This window comes from Perca flavescens, chromosome 20 (genome assembly GCF_004354835.1).
Source record: "Perca flavescens isolate YP-PL-M2 chromosome 20, PFLA_1.0, whole genome shotgun sequence".
NCBI lineage: Eukaryota > Metazoa > Chordata > Actinopteri > Perciformes > Percidae > Perca > Perca flavescens.
The window spans coordinates 8,266,585-8,282,737 of NC_041350.1; the positions used below are offsets into that span (position 1 = coordinate 8,266,585).

Here is a 16,153-nt window from a genome sequence, read left to right on the forward strand (position 1 = left end):
ACACAAGCACAGTTGATGACCTCTCAACCAATCTGCCACTCCAAAGAGCTGAGGATGTGAGCACAAGCAGAGTGTGTACGCCTCCTGGAAGTCTGAATGTATGTATTCAGGTCCAAGAAACCGAGTGTAAATCAAGTGTTAATTGTTGATTTGTGTTAATGTGTGTCTGCTCATGCATGCCACAAACCCACATGCCTTTCTCGGCATGCTAGCCCATGTGTTTATATGTGGCAGCGAATTTGTCGCCCATAGCGGGAAGTGATGGCTGCCATCTGATAATAAACAGAAGGACTTGTTGAGCATGACTGAGCGCTATTGCACTATGATGTTGTTCCGTGATGGAGAATAGCTTTAAATTACCGCAGTCCCTTCACTGTTTCTAAGCACCAGCAAGGACCTTCAGTAGTGTGTACGGTATCAGCTGTGTGACACCCCCTGCTATGGTGATGGTGGGCTTTCTTCAAACTGTGAGCTGTGTAGCCAAAGCATTGACAGCCTCACAAGCAGGAGTGCCAGGAAACAATTTTCTACCTACAGTAAATATGAGGCTAATATCAAGTGAGACTAATGTGGAATTACAATGTGCTGATTCACAATGTGTCGTATCACAACGACATCAACATGAATTAACACATTGTGCACAATAGTAACGGGGCTTGTCATGGACAAAATTAAATCACATTTTCATATTAGAGACTAGAGAACTGACTCATTGAAACAGTAGACAAATGGCAACATTTGTTCAGAGGTCATTCTGCTTTGTCATTTCTTTTGTTTTGCGAGTGAAAAGTCAACGTGAACACAGCCACCGCCCTTGTTCTAACCTCATTTTGTCTTTGTTTGAATGTTCTAAATGGATTTTTACAAAACATTTCCAAAAGCTTAGTCATGGTAAGGAAGAATTAATTATTACAAATGTGTTGCTTATTGGCCATGTAGTGTCACTGTACTAGGCTAAAATGCTTGGCTATATTTTGAGCATCAGTAATCTGATTTCACGTCACAATGTGTTCAACTGATGGGAACGAGTCTCTAATGGGGCATGAAGAACACTGTAAGCCTTTGGTAAAAATCCAGCAACTGGCATAATCTTTTCAGTCGCACTGCACTGGCAGCACTCTACTTTAATATCAAAACATTAAATGTTACAAAAAAAATAATTGTGAAGATGTGTCACAGAGGGACTGTTCCTGGATTTATCACTGTTTATTTGCTCACTCCCACTCCTGGCAAAACAATGTTTAACCAGTTGAGGAGTCACAAGATGTAGTGGATTCTTGGCCAGCTTTCAGCTGTTTTACTGTGAAATGTTGCACTTGCAGTCCACTGTCATGAAGGCTGCTGCTCTGTTGTTTAGCTTCTCGTCCTTTAACTTTCTCAGTCTACATATGGAATAATAACTGCTGATTAGTACTCTTGCGTTTCCTTGGATACTGAAGCCAGTTGGTGGCCGAGCCGGCAGACTAAAAGGTGCTGAGCTGCTGACCACCACTGGCCCACCGTGTACCAGCATTTAACAACTGCAACCTCTGGTGGTTTCACCAGAGTCCGTGTTGATTGTTTTTTGGTCTCCAAAGCAGAGCTTAAGGTTAACATTAATGCTCAGTAGCAACAGCGAGGCCTGTTCCGAGCAACAGAGTAGTCAGAATATCCACGATAAGGCAAATACTGCTTCTTTAAAGTATAATTGGTTGGTGCAGAATCCAACTGCCTGGATTTCATTATCTCAATTTGAACTGATAATGGTGTTTACAAAGAAATAATTCAGTTTGTGTGAATATATGTTTTGGTCTTTTGCACTCCATAATAGCCAAATTTGTAACATCAAAAGCAGGGAGAGGAAGTAATGTTGAATCCTAATCATATCTCTTCTTTTATAGACCAGTATACCACCTACAATATTCAGCATGTTCTGTCAATTACCTTGACTTTAAAATGACTTCAGCTTCCAACACTGAAAACGTGACATAACCGTACACAGATGTGTGAAAGAATGTTTACTTCTCCAAAGTTAGTTTTCTAATTAGCATTATACAAACAAGACAAACATCTGTAGAATATTACAATATAGCTAAATGTTTTGACTATTTGTTTCCACTCTGAAAATAGTCTGTTGTCATTGAATTTTCATTAGACTTCAAATTTAGTGCAACAACAGACAGGTGATATAATTGAAAGTATAGCACACTGTTTTTTAGTCATTATACATTGTAAATTAAGCTTCCTTTTCTTCTGATCGCATTGCATATCTCCACCCAAGCACACAGGTAGTAGACACACATTTTATCATTTGAGCAGAGTCCATACAGCCTGCTGCAATGCATGTGCACAGATACTCTACCTGGCCTGCACTGTGTGTGGTTATTGGCTGTGGCCCTGGGTGGTGCTTCCAGGCCTCTTGTTAAAATAGGCTTTGGGACTTCTTCCTGCAAGTAGGCCAGGCAGGAGACATTGGCAGGGAAGGGAAGTGTTGACTTTCCCCAGTGGATTGTGATCCATCAACTCCTCTCACATAGCTGAGAGGCTGCTGGCCGGTATATGTCTGGTAATGTACACGGCTTGTAGTTATGTTTTTGTTGAATTTAGAAACGGACAGACATATGCCTCCCTCCTCCATTATGCAATACCCTGCCCTCCCTATTTTCTTTTACATTATTTTTATTACCGTATTTATTTATTTTCTTTTTCTCTTATTTTACTTTATTTATTTTTTTGTACTTGCAGTTACCACTTTACTCATACACATAGCCACACACTATCCACACTATCCAAACTTATGCATAACATGTTTTTCCAGCTCCTTTCAACACCCTAACCGTGACTACCCATTGTGAATCACCGATCATTCTACCCAGTCACTAATAATATGTCCTTGTGTTTGTCAACTGTCCTGTCCAGTCCCGTCTTGTCAGTTCTGTTATCTTCCCGTCTCACTTCCCTCTGTTGTCTGTCCGTTTTATGTGTTATGTGTTACACTCAATACGTGGTGCTTTAATCCCCCCTGCCCTTATATTGATCCAAGGTATCACTAAAACAGGGTGAATGGTTATGGTAGGACAACAGTAATGGCGCTTTTCCATTACATGGTACCTACTCTACTCGCCTTTTTTGGTTTTCCATTACGAAAAAAAGTACCTGGTACCTGCTAACAGGTACTTTTTTTAGTACCTGCTCAGTCGAGGTTCCAAGCGAGCTGAGGCATGCCGAGAAGGTGACGTGAAACCCTGCAGGCTGCAGATTGGTCGGAAAGAATCGTCACTGATCACTGCATTGCTAGCGAGAGATGGCATTTTTAAAGCTGTGTTTTTTTGCTGCCGGAGGCTCCACGCAGAGCTTTCTCCGTAGCATACAAGTGCCTGATGGTTATACTGGTGCGCTGGTGTGTGCATGTGTGATGTGTGTGTGTCGAGTTGCCGTATGTGTGTGTGTGGGGGGAGCTAGTGAGCGAGGGAGAAGTGAGAGACCGCAGCGAGTAGCAACTCTAGAGTCATATATATGTGACCACGGTGGGAAATCTGGAGCAGTAAACGTTAACTATCTCTTTGATATCATGTTGTTTACGGAGACGGAGAACCAGGAAATGCGTCGGGGGATATGTCAATGGGAAAGCAAGCTACTAAGCCACGCCCACGGCAGTCGCTATGACGACCAGCCACGCTGAGGCGATACTAAAATCTGCAATGGAAAACGGACGCACAGCGAGTCGAGGCGAGTAGAGTAGAGTCGAGGCGAGTCAAGCAGGTACCATGTAATGGAAAAACGCCATAAATGTACTGAATGTAATTCTAACTCTGAATGTAACATACTGTGTATTTATGGGGGGGGCTGCTGGACGGCTGGCTGGCCCTCAGTCTATAGCCAGTCCCTTGTCAGCCATCCTTGACCATAACACATACTGTAAACCAACACTGAGAAACAAAACAGCCTTCAGGTAGAACTGTGGCGCTCTCATGCACTCGTGCTCATGTAAACAAAAACACATTCATTCTAATCTTGGTAAATTAATTAAACATGCAGACCGCACGTTTTTCTCACAATAGCGCGTACACATGCACATTAAAGACTTTCCCCCCGTTTCTATGGAAACAGAAAAAAAGTGGAAAGAGGGATAAGAAATCCAAGGGTGGAAGAAAAAAGTCCTTAATGGAATTATTACAACCATCTAACTCTTAATGTTCCGTAATCAGATAATATCCTAGCCTTAAGGAAGTCACTCCAGGAGATACTATCGGCATTCGCTTGGGGAGTAATCAACAAGCTATCTTATCTACCTTCCCACAGATTTTATGATTACTAGTTTCACTTGGTTGATATCTGTTGCAGAGAGGTTTTTTTTTCTTTCATGAACACTTGGGTGCTTTTTCCGCTCAGAGGATCTACTAATTTATGTATTCATTCCTTTTTGTCTCGACTACAAAGGCAGTACGTGTCCCAGTTTTTTTTTATATATATTTCCCTCAGCTGTTGGATCTTGAGCCTGCTTGCCAGGCAAGACTGTAACTTGCACAAACCGATCCCGCCCATACACTCAACATGCCTCTGAAGTTTCTTTTTCTCTTTTGTCAGTGTCCAGTCAGTATGTGAGCCTTTTAGTGCATTCCTTTTTAATGAGTGTTTTTGGCCCTACTATTTGATACATACTTTCAAACTTTGTTCCAAGTCCTTTCTGTGAGGTTACTCTTTGTGCTTTGATGACCTTTGTGCTGAAATGAAATGTTTACTTTTTGACTTGCTATCATAGCTCACATTACTGAATTTCTCTGACATGGACAAGAGTGCATGGCAGACCCAATAAAGTAGCAATAATCTTGACTGTGAAAGGGTGGCCTCTTGCAGCTCTAAAATGCCAACTTTAAACTATCAAAACAATGCAGTAATGGGACAGAGACATCTCTCTGACAAGGGCATTTGAAGCCTGGAAGTGTTACCAATAATGTTATTCATATTAAGTGTAGTTGCTGGTGCTTAGCCATAGCCTGGTCCTACCAGACTCTGGTACATTTCATTTGTACAGAGAGTCTGGCCACTCTCCATTGACAAGTGTTAAGTCCCTTGAAGGCAGGTACTCTGTTGAAGTTTAAAACTATTGGATCTGCCATAACCAATCGCTAACGTTTGGTCGTGACGTACAGTATGTCATGTGCAACAAGAGGGGAGACCGACAACAACTATCGGCTTATATTTAGCATTAGCATCACTAGCGTTAGCTTTAGCCAACTCCTTCCCCACTAACTGGAGCTGGAAAAACTTTTCCCAAAGCCCGTGGGGAGGAGGGCCACAACATCGTGGCCACCAACACAACTCAGCAAAGATTGTTCTTGCTCTGGCTTTAACTTCTGGATATTTGGCAGCGTTGCCACAACGGACCGAATGGCTTCGCTCGCATCTTTCTAGCGCACAACCTCAACGTTTTGAGCGTAAGTACGTAGGAGGGCGGAGCCAGGCTAGCTTAGCCATGATCAGTTTGCCGAATAAACAATTCTGTTTAATGGTCTGGGCTTATGTAGTTCATTATAAGCCTGAGCTTATAATATAAGATATGTAGGAATGTTTTGACTTAACTTGGAAGTTGTCAGGCATTTTTTAGTTTAGCACTGTTTAGAAAAAAGGTTGAGTTGAAAAGCTCCAATTAGCAACATATTAAAATCAAATTTACTCTTAATAGCTACTTCATTTAGACAACCTTACTTTTATGTAAGGGTAGATCATTAGTAGTAATTGTTGTCTTAATTGCTGTTAATGATTTTTATTTGTGTAATCAGCAATAATAGACTATTGACACAGAGCACTTAGGGTTAATAGTCAGGCTTTATTTTAACAATTTCTTTTGAAACAACACTCAACAATTGGATTTTTTCACAGTGTTAGATTTTGTTGTGTGTTGTGTGTTTGTTCCAAAGGTAAAACAATAGCGATCTGAGTTTGTTTGTTAAGACAAATTTATTTTTATTTGTGATGGACAATGCAGCTTCTATGATTACTAACACGAGAGTTATTACATTATTATTATTATTAATTCAGTGTTTATGAATCATAAGAGGCAGTGTTAAAAATTAGGCCAATAGAAACTGGAGGAGTGGGCATGCTACGGGGATGGTTGTTGGTCCAGACCAGAAAAGAAAGTATGGACGGGTAAAAATAATAAGTTTGGCGTTTATTTCTAAGCGGCCACAATTAGTACTGCTCAGTGGGCATCTGCACATGGGTGTGTGTAAGGTCTGTGCTGCAGTCCTTGGCTCAGATTTACAAAGGGCCCTGTACTTTAGTCTTTAGACACGCGACATGGCTTCACCAGCCGTTTATTTTCAACTGCTAGCACCACTGCTGCACCACCACTGGTGTTGGGCGAGGGTTTTGCCTTTTAGCAGAATTTGTAATTTTATAATATCACAAGCTTTGCTGTATTTTGCTGCATTGTATTGTATTAAGAATTCAGTTCTGCAAGAATATAATGTGAAGATCTTGGTGATGCAGAAAATGAAAACCGACATCCCAATTAACATGCTTGGCTGCGAAATGCAATTCTTAGTAAATACATGCAGTACATTTCAAATGATAAGATGTTTTTTAATGCAACAAACTGGATTTTACAGAACAGTGGAAGCCGATGACTCAAGGTAAGGCAAACCTGCGGTATTAGTAATGACAGTGGTAAATATATATGCAAGAAAAAAAACTGAAATGACACAATCATCCACTTTCAATTATCCACAATCTGCATTTCTGTTTACTTCTCCTGTGCACCTTTTGCAAACGAACACAGCTAAGCAGTGACTGACAGCCCAGCGGATGGCCCATGGCGTCATTCTCTCATTTGGGAAAGACCCTTTGGCAGCGTTTCTATCAGCTCTATCTATAAACAAGGCCACTTAATCAGTCAGCTTGCTGGGCCCAGACACATTGTCCCTCAGGCTGAAGTCACCACTAACCCTCTTTAAATCACTGCTAAGGCTCTCTGTTGACTTGCTTGTTTACTTTGCTTGGCGCTGGCGACATAACATAGTGTTTACCTTCCGCTGTCTGAACTCCACGTCCCTGGGTCAGTCTGCTTCTCCGTCTCTCTGGTCCGCATTAATAGAAACATTAGCAGTAACCCACTGCAGACAGTATAAATCACAACTTTCTATTACGTTCCTAAATCATTACAAAAGTTATTCAGTGTTTCCTTTAGGATTTTTTTTAGCAAGGGGGTTGGTCCGAACACACCACCACCCATGAAATGGAACTGACATTTTGCTGCAATACAAATAAATGTATTTATTCACCTCTATACACACATACAATGAGGCATATTTTCAGTTGTGATTGAACTGTATTTTTTGAGTTACTATATAGGCCAACTTTGATCTTGACATATAGGCTAAGCATTCTGTAGCAAATAACAATAAACCCACTATTAATTAAATTCTCTTAATGCAGTGTAACTACTTGCATTAGCATTAGCATTACAGCATGTAAATAATGCACCTAAAAATACAAATGTTCTCCGACATGCACTCTTAACAATGCAGCCCTATTTCTGTGGGGGGCAGAAATGTTGCCCGGGGGGCCGCCACGGTCAAATCAACATAGAGGAAACACTGTTATTAAATTGTGATGCCTTGCGAAAATTATATATTGTATTTGCAAAACAACTGCTTGTCCTTGCTTTGGACAGTTCTTTATTGGGAACTCTTTTTTTACTGCTGAAGACAAAGAACAATGAAAACCCTTTCAGATGTACGTCTGTTAATGATCCTGAGTTTTAAACTACAACAAATTCCACCCACATTACTAACTTGATCGTCTATCTTTGATGTGGGCTAAATAGTAGGGCTGTGCTAGATTAAAGAAATTCTTAGTCGACTAACAATCATTCAATTGTATCGACTAATTGATTAGTTGATTTAATCGACAGATCTGTAAATCAGAGTTTCTCCGCAAAGAGTCATGCAAAAGCACCACTTTAATTCTTGTGTTTACCAGAGATGTGCTCGTACGTTTCTTGGAAATAAGTCATTCAGCATGAAAAAGCATAAAACATGACTAATCGAATAAAGAAATCTAAGTTGACTAATACCAAAACAACCGATTAGTCGACTAATCGATTAAGAGGGAGCAGCCCTACTAAATAGTTTCTTTGTCAACGTTTTGTCTGCTCTTTCATTATGTATCCGTTAGGGGTGGAATGGTACACAGAAGTCACGGTTCGATTCATACCTCGGTTCAAACATCATGGTTCGGCACGAGTTTGGTACAATGGAGGGAAAGGCAAAACAAAAATGCAGAAGGCAATTTCTTTTTTTATTGTGCATGTCTCAGGTTGTACCACCTAGTGTCATACAGTCTCTCCCCTGAGCTAGTTGCAACAGCCTGAAGTGTGTAAAGTAAGATGTAAACCGTAAACAATAAGTACCTCACATCATCTCCAGATTCCATCTGAAACTTGTAAACAAAATAAGACAATCAGCTATAAAAAGCATCTCTGTTCTCTGCAAACATGAACTAAATTACCTTATTAATGCATCGCGCTGGAAGCGTAACACTAATCTACAACAGCAGTCTTATCCACCACTCTCTCGCCTGTACTACTGTAACTGACTGGGAAACAGAAGTTTTCCCAAAATTGCGATCTCTAACTCTTTAAACTGCATACATAGGCGGAGCTGGTGGCGCGCCAGAGCTTCAGAGCTAATGCGGGGCTACAGATTAGGTGTCCCTAAAGAACCTAACCGTAGGTATATAACAGTAGTTCCGCATTACATTAGTTCTGCATTACATTAATTCATATTTTTATTTATTAAATTTATTTTTATACCGTGTATTCTCCATGTAAATTCTTGCGCCAAACCGTGACGCCAGTACCGTTTTGGTTCAATACGAATACATGTACCGTTCCACCCCTAGTAGCCGTATTATTCTGCCCACTGTAGTTTCCATGTTTCGTGTAGATATATGCTGCATAACATCAGAAGGATACGACCGCCTTCTAACGCAGAAGGCGGCTCAGGTTCTGGTTCAGGCTCTAGTCATCTCACGTCTAGACTACTGCAACTCCCTGCTGATTGTGCCGTCCGGCCCCTGCAGCTCATTCAAAACGCAGCAGCTCGACTTGTCTTCAACCTCCCCAAGTTCTCTCACACTACGCCGCTCCTCCGCTCTCTTCACTGGTTACCAGTTGCTGCCCGCATCCGCTTCAAGACGCTAGTTTTTACATACAGGGCCACGAACGGATCAGCCCCAGCTTAAATCCAGGACATGGTCAAACCATATACCCCAACCCGCCCACTTCGCTCTGCATCAGCCAACCTGCTTGCTGCCCCCTCACAGCGAGGGAGAACTAATCACTCAACGAAATCCCGACTGTTTGCTGTGAGCTCCCTATTGACATCAGGATGGCCGAAAACCTGTGCATCTACCGCCGAAGGCTAAAAACACATCTCTTCTGACTACACCTCGGATAAAGAATGGGTGGAAAAAAAATAATATATATATTTCTTGATGCTGCACTTTGATAAGGCTCTTTGTGGCATTACCTATTTAAAGCTAATGTACTTGCACTTACCAGTTGTTGAGTTTGCACCTTCAAGGTTGAACGCACTTAACTGTACGTCGCTTTGGATAAAAGCGTCAGCTAAATGACATGTAATGTAATGGTTATCAGTAGCTTGCGCGCAATGCATCCTGGTACATGTAGGCACTGCCGGCACAGCTCCACAAGCAGGATAACGTTGCTTTCTTGGTCAATATAGCACGCACTGGGGAAGTTAATGCTTTAATTTAAAATTTAAAGTTAATGTACACAATATAATCTATAGGCACTTTGTACCAACAGTGCAAAATTAGTTTGGCAGCACAGTAGGACATGGCTGTGAGAATGAAATAGTTTGGAGTTTAATTAATTTATAACAATGGGATCCTTAAAGGTCCAATATGTAATATTTGTACTGTAATAAATCCAAAAAATAACACCAATGCCTCATCAGATATTAAGGAAACATGTTAAACTGAAATACTATCTTTTCTGACAACAATGCTAATGTCAGTATTTTTTCTTTTTGAAATTTACATTCCGTGACGGAATTTATGTTTTGGTCTGTGTGTTGTTATCAACGGCCCAGTTTGACAGCCAGGCCGGGTTGCCAGATATACCTGTAAAAACGTAAACCCAGCACGCTACAGCTGTAACGGTAGTACAGCCATGAAAGCAGCAGACAAACATACAGGATCAACGGAGATAGATTTCTACATGACATAAAAAAAGAAAACAGCATGTTTCTAACAGTTGCGTGACCAGAGACGTAACAACCCTCTGGTAAATATTGGAGATGTATTTGAAAGATGGAGACAGCTTAGAGCCCAAAAGGACGCAGAGTTGGCTTTTTTTCTCCTGAACAGGTAAGCATTAGCTTCAGGCTAATTTATCACAGCTACTAGGGATGGGCATTTTTTGTCATTTCAACATTTGTGTACTCACATTGAATTATATAGCTAGAGTACCCGAGTTGGTTACTCGCAAAAACAATTGAGACACAGCCAGTAAAGTGATCCCGACTGGTCCTGGCTAACGCCGCCATGCTAACCCTGCTAACTGTTAACGTTACCGGGAGGACGAGACAACGTGTAGTTTAGCGGCTGGAGTCAACAACGGTGAGTTATTTTAACCCACGAGAAGGGGGCTGTAAATCGGAAAGAGAGGACTTTGAGTTTGCAGTGTGTTTAGCGATTGTTGCCGTAATTCTAAGCTAATGAAGTGTGTTCCGTCGGCAAGGTAGTGGTATTTTTAGCGTTTCGTATTGTAATTCTAAGCCGAGGAAGTGTGCCTGACTGGCGTGTGGAGAGGACAGTGAGGTTGTTGTGTTTTTAGCGGTTCATACTGTCATTTTAAGCCGAAAAAGTGTGTCTGTCAGTTGGTTACAGAGCTCCGCGTGAGCACGGGCTTTTATGACAATATAGCCAGCATCTAACGTTAGCTACTCCACTGTGCTGTGGAGTAATGTCTGGCTATGTGAGACTAGCATCTACCGTTAGCTACTCCGCTGTGCTGTGGAGTAATGTCTGGCTATGTGAGACTAGCATCTACCGTTAGCTACTCCGCTGTGCTGTGGAGTAATGTCTGGCTATGTGAGAAAAGCGTCTAGCAACATTGTTGTGAATGCTGCGGTCTCAGCCTGGCAACCTCCGTGAACTTCGAGTCTGGGCAGGAGGGGGCGGGGGAAACGACTCTCCAGTATTTTGAATTGGTAGTGCAGTAACAATTTTAACCGCTAGCTGCCAGTATTACATACAATATTACACATTGCACCTTTAAATACGCAGAATATGTTTGTTGTTTGGCTTAAAAATGTATTGTTAAGTCTTCTGACAGAAATAAACTTACTGTATTCTAAAGATGCATTTAAAGGCTAAAAATCATGGTCCAACAGTTCTTTTGATCTGTTGTTTTGTTTTCAAGGGAAGTGATTAATAAATTGTGCTCCGACTGGTTGAAAGCTGCTCGAGGCATCATCAACACAAGAATTGATAGGGCTGCTGTGAAACAGATTTTAGTGGTTGGGGGTAGGAGTATTATTGTCTATTGAAGTACTATTTAACTGCATCAAAGATCTGTGTCTTTGATGGTAAGAGTCAAATCATTTATATTTCTAACACAGAAATATCTCAGAGATTTATTCAGTATCTCAGTTATTGTTCAAAACACTGAAAAACAAAGGCAGTAACCCTAACCCTAAGGCAGTAGTAATGTTTTAATAAGCAAACTATTAGGAAGGAAATGTGATAACTGTTTATATAGTTTTTCAGACACCTGTGCCTTTAAAGAGGAATTCCATATCACAATGTCATCATGTCTATTATAGCATCTAGTTGAAGAGTTTGTTTCCTGCTATAAAATTACATCCTCATTGGATATAATTACTATTGAAATATAAAAAGGTATTAATCCAGCCTTGCTTCAAAAACTACAGTTATTTCAATGTTTCTAATGTAATCTGGTTGTGTTTATATACTTGGTTGACAAGTGTATATTAAAATCAAAATAACTACTGCACGTGCTAATGTAACAGCTGCCCTTTTTAAGCAGGAATGGAATTATGAGAACAGAAGCACAGAAAGTGAGGGACAGCTAGAATATTTGGTTAATTTTAACCAGGATAATTAGCAGAGGACAGTGGCCTGTCTGACATGACAACCAGTGGAGGTTTAAATTGCAGTTTTATTTTTCAGTCTAATTCACTAGTTATTAAACCAGATACTGACTTCTTGGACTTTAATAATGGGTTCACAGAGGGGAGCATACTGCAAACATAGCCATTCAGACATCTGATTAAATACTAGTGGCTAAAATACAGTGAGTATAAACGGGGAGTACCGTAATAGTGGAACACAGACATTGCAAAATAGCAAACCTCACACACAACTATCAGGCCGCTAAGTGGTCCCGCTTATGTTGAACCCTTACTTTAAATCCAACTCTTTTTTGGTAATTTATCACAAAACAATGAAGTCATAACTGCAGTACAACCAACTTGTGCCGAATCATTGTTGGATATCAAGAACAAGAAATTCAGATTTCAAGGTTTGCTGCTACAATACTGTGCTCAGTTATTTTCATTTTCTAATCCAGTTAAGTATTACAGCATGGGTTTTGTAGGTTGAGGTGGTGGACTAGTGCCCTCATGATACACTTGCTCCTGAGTGCTGTACAACAACTCCTTTTTTTTCCCCAGCGAGCACCCTGCTGATCTTTGGTGCTTGGTGCCCTCCACTCTCCTGCTCTGTGGTCGTGCTGCTGTTGACATTGAGATCTTTTTGTCAGTGCTCAGCGAGGCCACAGAAACATCAGATCTTCCGGGTGTTCAGTTGCTGACAACAAAAAGCAGAAGTAAATTGTTTAAACCGGTGGTCCTGATGTGGCTGAGTGCCTTGGAATTTCAAAAAAGCAGCAGAAATAACAAAAATGAACATGATTGGTACATTTGGCAGAGTTCCTGAGACTAACTACTGCACAACAAACACACTGCAGCATAATCATAATTCCATTTTAAGTAATATATCATGTTGGAACTCTGAAGAAATTCCAACATAAATCACCTTATGTATTAAATTGAAGATGAACACCATAATGTCAATTTGATTAGGTGAGCATTAAAGAGTAAATGGTAATATAGTAAAGAAAATACTACTATTACAAGTGTTTGCACACAGGGGAAAGGAAGGCAGAGTCATTACAGAGAGCTGTAATCCTCAGTGTTTCATCTGCACTGCTAAATATGCAATACAGATAAACAATGGACCATTTACACGGATTCCAACATTTATGGAAAAAAAGAAGCCACATCTTGACATTTCTCTGCGCACATTCAGGTCTGCATGTAATTTTCATGGAGACAATGTCAGTTCACTTTGTAATGCTACAGCAGCTATGGGACTTGTCCTTGTGGCAGAAGAGTGAACAATATTTATGACTCCAGTGGTTACCAAAGCTTTTCTCTGGTTTCTGGTTATGCAGCGCTGTACAATTAAATGTGTCTGAAGTGTGAATACACATTTAATTGACCACATTACAATTGTGCAGGGCTGGATAGTCTATTCCTAGATGGTTTGATGATGTCCTTTTACAATCACAACTTTTCTCCCTTTTAGTGAGAAAGAATTTCAAAAAATTCTAACTTGCATTTTCAGAAAGGGTTTAAATTAGGGTTAAATATCTGTCTTCACATTATTTGTTCTTCCATGTCTAAATGGACGATGAGGCCGTATTCAAACGTACATGCAATTTTCAATCAAACAATCCCCAATTTTGATGTTATTCAGTTAGTATCCGCACGCTATTCACCCTCTCCCTCTCACCTCTATCGCAATCAGTTCTCACAATAAAGTATTCAATTTTTAAAAACAAAGCACAATACACAATAAAAGCATGTGAAATTACCCATATGAATCAAGTCTTTTATGCAATGTTCCACATCATGGTTTCTTTGCTTCATCACTGACAAGCAGCTGAGAGGGAGTTTACATTCACAGCATTAACACTTCTGTAAACATTGTCTGGTGTTGTGAAGTTATTCAGATTAGTGCCATTTTTCTTTTTTGACATCAGCCAATATTATTTTGTAATTATGCACAATTTGCTTGTACATTTTTAATTGCTTATCCAATGATTGGTGTTGCAGTGAGAGGTGGTTATTACAAAAACAAAAACACCTGGCCTTGTAGCTGTTATCTGTAGCCTATGCGCTACCTGCTTTTCTAGTTATTTACTGAACATTTTACATTTAATAGAGGAAAAGCTCTGGAAAACTACCAGCAGCAAACAACAGACAGACCCAGTTAGAGACATTAGATATAAAAATAGTGGTGCATTTGGCTGTAAAATTTCCCTCAAGAGTTGGTAGTGTCCAAAAACTGAGCTAAAAGAGAGTAATTTATTACGAGTTATTGGACTTGCATTCATCAGGAGACCAGAAACATGACGAATGCTAACAATGCTGCGTAACTGCTGGATGTGTAAATACGCAACTGTTTGCTAACCAGTTCACAATATCAACTTAAAAGATGATATGTTAAGTGTATTTCCGCTGGCCAAAACAATCAATTATTGCAGGTTTAAAATGGAAATCACTGTGGCAGAAAATCCTTTTTAAAGAAAAACAACAACAATACACCATCACAAGAAGGCTGCTGAACATTCTTTTACACCATCTGTCTGCAGTGGAAGCTGTCGCTATGTTGCGCCAATGAATAGGTTGTAAATTAAAACGTGAGGCAGTCAAATTGTCGGGACCTCAAAAAGCATGTGCTGGCCTTGGGTAAATGCTTAATGTTATAAGAGGATTTGGGAGAGAATACAATTTCAAGTTTGCTATTTCTCCTTCTCTCAGGCGTTTTAGCTGCATTTGTATTATCTGAGGGAATTCTGCTCTCACAGTTGGCCTGATTTGGTATGCTATCAACAAGAGCCTCAGTTCATTGAATCTGTAACCGCACAGAGAGCGAGAAAAGTGTTTACAAGCTTGATTCAATGACACAGGAGACAACTATCACTTTGGATTGAAATGTTTCTGCTTTCTTTTGTTTGGGATAAAAAAAAAAAAAAACTTCCTCAAAGGGGGACAATAATCAAGTGCCATTTTATAAACCCTGTTGATGAAGTCTAAACTTTACAGATTAATGAGAAATTGCCTCCAACAGAGTCCATTAACTGTAGCAAAACAGGCAACGAGAGTAGAATTGTTGGTGTGGATTACAAGACTGTGTTAATAAATTTTATATTTTGAATAGTTTTTAGGCAATGTTTCATTTTCATAGTTTTAAGTCCTGATATAGAATATGTTATTGGATGGGCTTACACTGGATCCCCACAGGTTGTCATTAAAGACAACACTCAAAGAAACTAAACATAAAGACAGGTGTCATCCACAGCATGCATTTCCATTCCGTTTTTGTATGCAATGCTGGTTTTAAAAGAAGCTGTTGAGTGATAATTTCTGTCTATACTGCCTAAACCCCCGACCAATGATCATGTTGCACCATGCAGATTGGGAGAGACAGTCAGTTGAACCAGGCCTTGTGGTGCAGTAAATGAGGACATCAAGCTCTGTTAGGCAGCAGAAGTAACAGGTGAAGCTGAGGCAGAAATGTAATGGAATTACAGTCTTTCCCCTGCAGTTGCTGTTATAATGTGTACCCTGTTGATAATTGCTAAGAAGCAGGTATTTCTTCATCTTATTTACTAGGGAACAAGAGTTAATAGGTTTCTGCCTTTAGGCTCAAAGCTCTTCCAGACTGAGTCTTAAGGCCTTTATATCAACTTGCTGCTGGGTGTGTAGTTAATACATGCAGTCCACATTGCTGGCAATGTAAGCATTCGGACTGTCCTTGCCAAATGGTCCGGACCTTTTGTGTATGAAGCATTCAAATGTCAATGTGATATCATGACTTCGCGTAAACATACATGCCACTTTCTAAAGCCACGTGGCGTGTTATCGCAAGGCTACGTGTTATCGCAAGGCTACGGTTGGGTTTACGAAAACCCAGAGAAGAAGGGGGTTGGCTTTACCAGAAAGGGGGGGAGGGACAGAGAAGTTGTTGATGTTCAAATTCTTTGGCTAAATCCTGGATCTTCACAATCCAACCTACAGCACCTTTAACTGAGCATACTAAACATGGATTT

The 16,153-nt window shown here is 40.3% G+C and overlaps 1 protein-coding gene across 1 annotated transcript in view; it reads left to right on the plus strand.

The window, feature by feature from the left end:
- alk (ALK receptor tyrosine kinase) overlaps positions 1–16,153 on the plus strand; it is a 250,536-nt gene that overhangs the window by 98,572 nt on the left and 135,811 nt on the right. The gene's annotated exons all lie outside the window — the stretch shown is intronic.